The following is a 7,688-nucleotide window of genomic DNA, read 5'->3' as shown; positions in this document are numbered from 1 at the left end:
TTTAAGGTGTATTATCTCTTAAATTCAAGTCAACTTTTTAAGATTAGGCTGGCTATTTTTACAAAAAAGTAAGAGGCTCAGAGAAAATAAGTGAACTTGTTCACAGTTTAGGAACGGCAAACAAGTGGGCATTGTTAGGTAAGCAGAGATCAGATCCTGGAGGGAATTCTGTGCTATCTGAAAAAGAACTTGGTCTTTATTGTGTAAGGGATGAAGAGCCACTGATGGGCCTTAGGGAATAGTAACTACTGTTGAAGCTGGGTTAGGAAAGAGACTGAGGCAAAGGAACCAATTAAAAGGTTCTTGATGCTTGCTTGGACAGCACATAACTAAAATTGGAAGGAGATTAGCATGGTTCTTGTGCAAGGATGACCCACAAGTGTGTAAAGCCTTCCATGTTTTTAAGGCAAGTTTTTTTCCTCACTATGTCTATATGAGTGATGAATGCTAACTAAACTTGTTACAATAATCATTTCATAATGTATGTAAGTCAAACCATTATGCTGTACACCTTGAACTTATACAGTGATACGTGTTAATTATATCTCAATGAAACTGGGGTGGGGGAATAGATTCTTGTAGAGACCCATGTTAGAGATGAAAGTGGCCTGAGCATGAGAGGAAGGTGCATTTTTGATAAGCATTTAGATTTTTAATTATCTTCTAGATAAAGTGCTCATTTACCTGAAGATGAAATGAGGATGAGCAGGGAGATAATGGTACTATCAACTGAAGGAGAAAATGAGAAGGAAGGAGAAGGCTTTTGGGGTGAAAAGATCTGTTTTGTTTTGGATATATAAGTTTGGTTGGTGGAGGCCAACGTAATCCCACTGTTCGCAGTGGGGCAAAGTCTCTAATGTGCCACAGAATGAATATGGTCTTTGGGATTGTAAATTCACTGGAAACTTAAGTCTTAACTGGCAGTTATGTGACCCTGAGCATATCTCTATCATTGCACTTTACTATGTTGTTTTGAAAATCCCTTTGACTGTACCTGTTTTTTTCCCTAGCCCTGTACTTCAAATGCTGTCATAACTAGCTACATGAGCTCTGAGCTCCTAAAATGTGGCTAGTCCAAATTGAGATGCGCTGTAAGAGTAAAATACACTCTGATTTTGAAGATGTGTTAGCAAACAAAAAAAATACTGTAAATTATCTCATTGATAATACATTTCTGTTGATGTTGAAGTGATATTTTGGATACATTGGGTTAAATAAAAATATATTATTAAAACTAATTTCCACTCCTTTTTGAAATTGTGGCAACTAGGAAATGTAAAACTGCATATTTGGCTTACATTGCACTTCTATTGTACAGCACTGCTCTAGACTTCACACCTGTTTCTGGAGGGTGCCATCTGTGCCTTATGCATCTTTTATTTCACATATGCTGGTGCTCCTGTGTTGGGTGCATATATATTTATAATGGTTATCTTATGCATCTTTTAATCCTCAGTGCCTAGAACTGTACCAGCACATAGTAGGCACTCAGCAAGTATTTATGAATGTTTGATGGAATGCAACTCTGAAAATGATAAACTTCCTTAGAAGGATATTCATTACAGAGTATCTTTGACAATGTTTGATGTGAATGTGCAAAAGAAACCCTCAGGCTTTAAATGTCTGTTTTGCTTGATTAGAAGCTCCAAGAAATTCGTAAAGATCTCTGACTCAAGCGCTTGCAGTAAAATAGAACTAGGTGTGAAAGCCGGCAGTTGAATTTCCTTGAGTGGTAGAAACGGCTACCAAGGATAATTAGGTAATGTCCTGTAGCCAGGCTTTGGAATCACACAGACTTAGGTTGGCATTATCCCCCACCAGTGGCTATGTAACCATCTCTTTTCTAACTTCTCAGACCTGTTTTCATTGTGAATTGGGGATAAAGATACCTCTTAGGATTGTGTGTGACAGTTAAATGAGGTGACTTACATTAACTTGCAAACTGCTTAGCACTTAGTGGTGTTCCAGTAAATGTACATTCCCCTTTACTCCCTAGCCTGCATATATCCATACTACTGCAGAGTTTAATCATTCAGTTAGTCACCAATCAGGTATTTATTGAGTGCCTACTCTGTTAGGCATTATTCCAGAAAGTGAGTACAGTAGTGAAACAGAACAAAACCCCTGTCTTTGTGGAGTTAACAAGTTAGTGTGGGAGATAATAAACAGTACAGTGCATAGTATGTGAGATCGTGATGGTTGCTATGGAGAAAAAGCAGATGAAGAGGGTAAAAGGTGCCAGGTAGGGCGGGGGTGGGGTTGCATTTTTACAATCAGTGGTCAGGAAGGCCTCACCAACAAAGTGAAAATTGAATAAAGACTAGAAGGAATGAAGGCGAGAGCTGAGTACAGAGTTCAAGGGAGCAGCCCAGAGGCCAGGATGTGTCTGTCATTTTGGGAGCTCAGCAAAGAGATGGACATGGCTAGAGCAGCAGGAATTAAGATTGAGAAGATCTGGAGATGAGGTCAGCAGGGTATCCGGAGATAGACCTTGTAGGGCCTTGTAAACCACTGTAAAGATGTTGGCTTTTATTGCAGGTGAAATGGGAAGCTAGTATTGAGCAAAGAAATAATATGATCTGGCAGGTTTGCTATCGTTTTGGCTGCTTGTGTAGAGAAATTGGGAGATGAATTAGGTGGCCACTATAAAAATGCGGGGGAGAAATGAGGGAGAGAGCAATAAGAAGTAACCTGAGGTTTGTGGACCCCTAGGGGGTCTGCGGATATGCTCAGGGATGTCCTTGAACCCTGTGAGATTTTATATAAATACTTGTGTATAAGCGCATTTTTGGAGGGAGAGCTTTTATTGGAATCCCAGAGCTTCCCTTCAGACCTTAACCCTAAGTTCCTCAGGGCACTGATTCTGTTTATGAGCCTCTCAGAGCTTCTGCCACCCTCCGTAAGACTGTAGCATCCGTGACTTCCAGTTTAGACATCAGGATTAGGAAATAAAAATCACGGGGAAATGGGTAGATTCTGTTCATTTTTTATGCTCCTCACTATGGAAGCTTGGCAGCCACAGGCAGACGAGGGAAAAGGGTTCACATCTTCTGGAGACAGTGCGGGGCACTTGTGAGACTTGTCTGCACTCGGTGGCTGCCTTTTTTTAATAAACTCCGGTCTATGAATCACATAAATCTCAGCACCGAGAGCCAATTTCATAGTTTGGTTTGCTTAATAGTCACACAATTAAAAATAAGTTGTAAAATAAAGTGGTAGTGTTTGCCAGGTTAAATATTTAAAAGGGAATAGCTGTAGGAAGATGTAATAATTCAAATCAGCCCATGGCTCTTTATTCTCAATAAAGTTGTGGAGGTTGGTTTTTAACCAGAGGGGTTTCGTGGCATCTCTGAGTATCTTTGTACTGCGGCTTCCAAGTTGAGGTATGACAGAGCTGAGAGGAGTCAAGTGTCTAATGTGCCTTTTGGAATAGCAGGTTCATGGTACAGAGACAGGGGCTTCTGGAACAGGGTTGAGGTCACAGGTAAGGAGTGATGGAGACTCAAAGCTGCTACTATCTTCTCTGAACTTCTAGGCTGGGTTTTCTAGTGTGAAATCCTGGTGATCATGTCTTTTAGAAGGTTAGTTAATTTTCAAAGGGGAAATTCATTTTACAAAGACATGGTCCTATTTGGGAAACAAACTTAAAAGTTCTGCCTCCTTCACTGAACTCTGAGATGGTTGATAGATAGACACCATGTAGCTAGTGAGTGGGAAAAGTCACAGCTTAGACTTGTGACCACCCTCTTTCCACTGCCTAGACCAGTAGTTTAATAAATGAGTCCTGCTCAACTTCTTATACTGTTTGCAATAACCAGACTTGTTTTCTTCATTCATTTATACAACTAGTATTATTTGAATGTCTCTATTAAAAGTGTTTGCATGCATTTAATTCATTTAATCCTTTCAGTAAGCCCAAAAAGTGAAAACTATTACTTTCCCTGTTTTGCAGTTGAGGAAACTAAGGGTGAAATAACTTACCCAAGGTCATGTAGTTAAAAAGTGGTGGACCACAGGGCACCGTGTAACTGTTGTATCCCAGTTGAGTATCTGGGAACTGAAGTCATCATTCTTGCTCCCATCAGAGGCCACTGTGTTCTGAATGTATTGTTGGTGAAATGCAGGGCAGGGCAGTATGGAGAGAATCTGATAAACTTAAAAAGATATGGTTTCCCAACTCAGAAAGCCGGTGAACAGCACCAAATTCCTTTAACCTTGACAGTAAACATCCCTAATCTTAATTCTTGCTATTTGGGGGCATCTGCTCCTATTTTCTAATTTATTGTTAAATAGTAGAGAGGATATTGGATTGGAAATCAAGTATATTTAGTCTTACTTTAGCCATGAACTTGCTGAATGACCTTGGACTAGTCAATAGATGTCTAAAATGGAGGCAATAATAGATGTTTTACTTTTCTGGAGGAGTGTCAAGACTTGAAGAAAATTGATCTGAAGGTTGGTGAGTAAACAATACTCTTACTATGCAAGTATAAGGTAATGTTAAATAATAATGATGCAGGATAATCAAAGGGACTTTGAGATCATTACCTTTAGCAAGTTCCTTCACTTCTGAGCGTCAGTTTTCTCATCTTTAAAAAAATACTGTATAAGGTCCGATAAAGGCTTGACATCCAAAATATATAAAGAGCTCATGCACCTCAACAAACAAAAAACAAATAATCCAATTAAAAAATGGGCAGAGGAGATGAGCAGACAGTTCTCCAAAGAAATTCAGATGGCCAACAGACACATGAAAAGATGCTCTGCATTGCTAGTTATCAGAGAAATGCAAATTAAAACCACAATGAGATATCACCTCACACCAGTAAGGATATGGCCAGCATCGAAAAGACTAAGAACAACAAATGCTGGCAAGGATGCAGAGAAAGGGGAACCCTCCTACACTGCTGGTGGGAATGTAAATTAGTTCAACCATTGTGGAAAGCAGTATGGAAGTTCCTCAAAATGCTCAAAATAGACATACCATTTGACCCAGGAATTCCACTTCTAGGAATTTACCCTAAGAATGCAGCACTCCAGTTTGAAAAATACAGATGCACCCCTATGTTTATCGCAGCACTATTTACAATAGCCAAGAAATGGAAGCAACTTAAGTGTCCATCAGTAGATGAATGGATAAAGAAGATGTGGTACATATACACAATGGAATATTATTCAGCCATAAGAAGAAAACAGATCCTACCATTTGCAACAACATGGATGGAGCTAGAGGGTATTATGCTCAGTGAAATAAGCCAAGCAGAGAAAGACAAATACCAAATGATTTCACTCATATGTGGAGTATAAGAACAAAAGAAAAACTGAAGGAACAAAACAGCAGCAGAATCACAGAACCCAAGAACGGACTAACAGTTACCAAAGGGAAAGGGACTGGGGAGAATGGGAGAGTAAGGAGGGCTAAGGGTGGGGAAGAAGAAAAGGGGTATTACGATTAGCATGTATAATGTGGGGGGGAGGAATGGGGAGGGCTGTGCAACACAGAGAAGACAAGTAGTGATTCTACAACATCTTACTACACTAATGCACAGTGACTGTAATGGGGTTTGTGGAGGGGACTTGGTAAAGGGGGGACCCTAGTAAACATGTTCTTCGTGTAATTGTAGATTAATGATAACAAAAAAAAATACTGTATACCTTACAGGGTGGTTGTGAGATGGTATATGCCAAGTTCTGACATAGTGACTTAGCAGATACAATAGGAATCCAGTATTATTAATAATAACCCGACAACCTGGCTTGACTGATACTCTTATAACCACATTGACAGAACAAGCAAGCAAACACACACACACAACATGAAAACAATCACACTGTCATCAACCACCCAGTGTGGCCCTCTGAGCTTCCCTAACGGGGACCACTGGCCCTCAAGTGCAAGTGAAGCCTGCCCAATGCTGCTAGCAAAATGGAGGTACAGCCAGGTGGAACTCTTTTCCTCCATGAAAGACTGGGAGCACTTTCAGTGAAGGATGGCTGAGTGCAAAACTCACTCTGAAATAGCTTTGACTGCCAAGTGACAGGGGAGTGAGCAAATGAAATGGGATGGCAGAGGGGGTTACTGAGGGCTGAGAGCAGCTGGGAGGCAATGTGTACTTCCTGATTCTTTTATCTTACTCTGCTACTGAGTCACGTTATCCCTCCTTTTTCCACTTAAGAGGCCTCTAGGCCATTGGGACTTCCCATTTGCTGCCCTGACATATGGTCATCCCTCTGTGCTTGTTTGGTGCCATGAGGAATTCTTACTACCTGCTAAATGTGGGGGTGGCCTATTGCACTGTTGGGGCTGTTGTGTATACCTCCTTGAGCTGCTGCTCCCGGGATAGGTAAGAGCTATCATGTGCCAGGGAAAGGAGACGTAAGGCAGGAATAGACTTTTTAGCCCTTTGTTTAAGCCTGACTCTAATTCTGGATCTGACTTCCATGAGTCAGCTTGGTCTTTTTACCACTTTCCCAGCAATTTCTTGCTGTGAGGGCATTATTACTAATTCAATAGATATTTATTGAGCTATTATGTGCCTGGCATAATTTTAGGTTGTGAACAAGACAGGTGAGCTCTGTGGCCTTGTGGGGTTTACATTCTGGTGCGAGAGACATAACTTATGTACAAATAAGCTCATTTTAGATAGTGATAAGTTTAATTAATTCATAGAATTATGTGACAGAGGTGGGGGTGTGGCTGTGTATGTCATCTGAGAAAGGGACATGAGGGCTGAGAACTGAATGATGATAAGACTGCCATGCTAGTTGAAGTCAGGTTCCAAGCAGAGGGAACTGCAAGGTACAAGTCCTGGTATGGCATGTTTGAGGAAGAGAAAGTTAGCCAGCGAGATCTAGCTTAGCTATAGAGAATTAAGGGGGAGAGTAAGTACAGCAGATGAAGTTAGGTCACAAACGGGGGCCCATGGATCACATTCAGCCTACAGTGTTTTTGAGATTTCACTATAAACAAAAACAATCTTGACTTGCAATTTCTCTTGAAAATTAAATACTTCACCAGCTATTCCTGAATTGTAACAATGGATTTCAACACAGAGCACTTATGCTCACCTGCCCCCACCCATCCTTGTTTTGGGGCTTGTGGTCATCCGTTCATTATTAGTAGACATTTGAATTAGTAACTACTGAGGGCCGTGGATTTTTTTCCTCCAAGTGTGATGGAAGTATATAATGGAGGGTTTGAAGTGAAGAGTGACTTGATCTAAATTTTTGAAAGACCACTGACTACTTACTATGTTGGTAACAGCCTGTGGGTATGGCAAGGTGGGGTGCCAACACTTGATGCAAGATAGTTTGGTGACTAGGACCAGTGGAGACAGAAAAAAGTGCAGATTCTGGGCACACTTGAGAGGTAGAGTTTCCAGGACTTGATTATGCATTACTTGGAGGATAAGAAAAGGGAATGAAGGATAACTCCCATGAGAAAGGTCAAGGCCTGGGGATAAAAATAGGGCTCCCTAATATATAGGTGATACTTATGGGAATGTATGAGATCACTTAGGGAGGAAATAGGATAGAAAATAGAAGCAGAGTTTCAGGATTTTTTAATTTCCTGTTCAAATTTAAAGCTTCTAGATTCCTAGTATCATACAGGCTACTAGGCTCCTAGTGTTAAAAAAGCAATGTAAGGTCATTTATCTAGCCACCCTTTCTACCTAATACTTACTCAA

The 7,688-nt window shown here is 40.6% G+C and overlaps 1 protein-coding gene and 1 pseudogene across 1 annotated transcript in view; both read left to right on the top strand.

Annotated features, from left to right (window-relative positions):
* Positions 1–7,688, top strand: part of LOC108407723 (leucine-rich repeat-containing protein 37A-like) — a 58,073-nt gene that overhangs the window by 1,307 nt on the left and 49,078 nt on the right. The gene's annotated exons all lie outside the window — the stretch shown is intronic.
* Positions 308–403, top strand: LOC118970553 (U6 spliceosomal RNA; annotated as a pseudogene).

The sequence above is a fragment of the Manis javanica genome, chromosome 4, assembly GCF_040802235.1.
Source record: "Manis javanica isolate MJ-LG chromosome 4, MJ_LKY, whole genome shotgun sequence".
In the NCBI taxonomy this organism is placed as follows: Eukaryota; Metazoa; Chordata; class Mammalia; order Pholidota; family Manidae; genus Manis; species Manis javanica.
The sequence above is the reverse complement of the archived record's forward strand: the minus strand, read 5'-3'. Positions and strand labels throughout refer to the sequence as shown.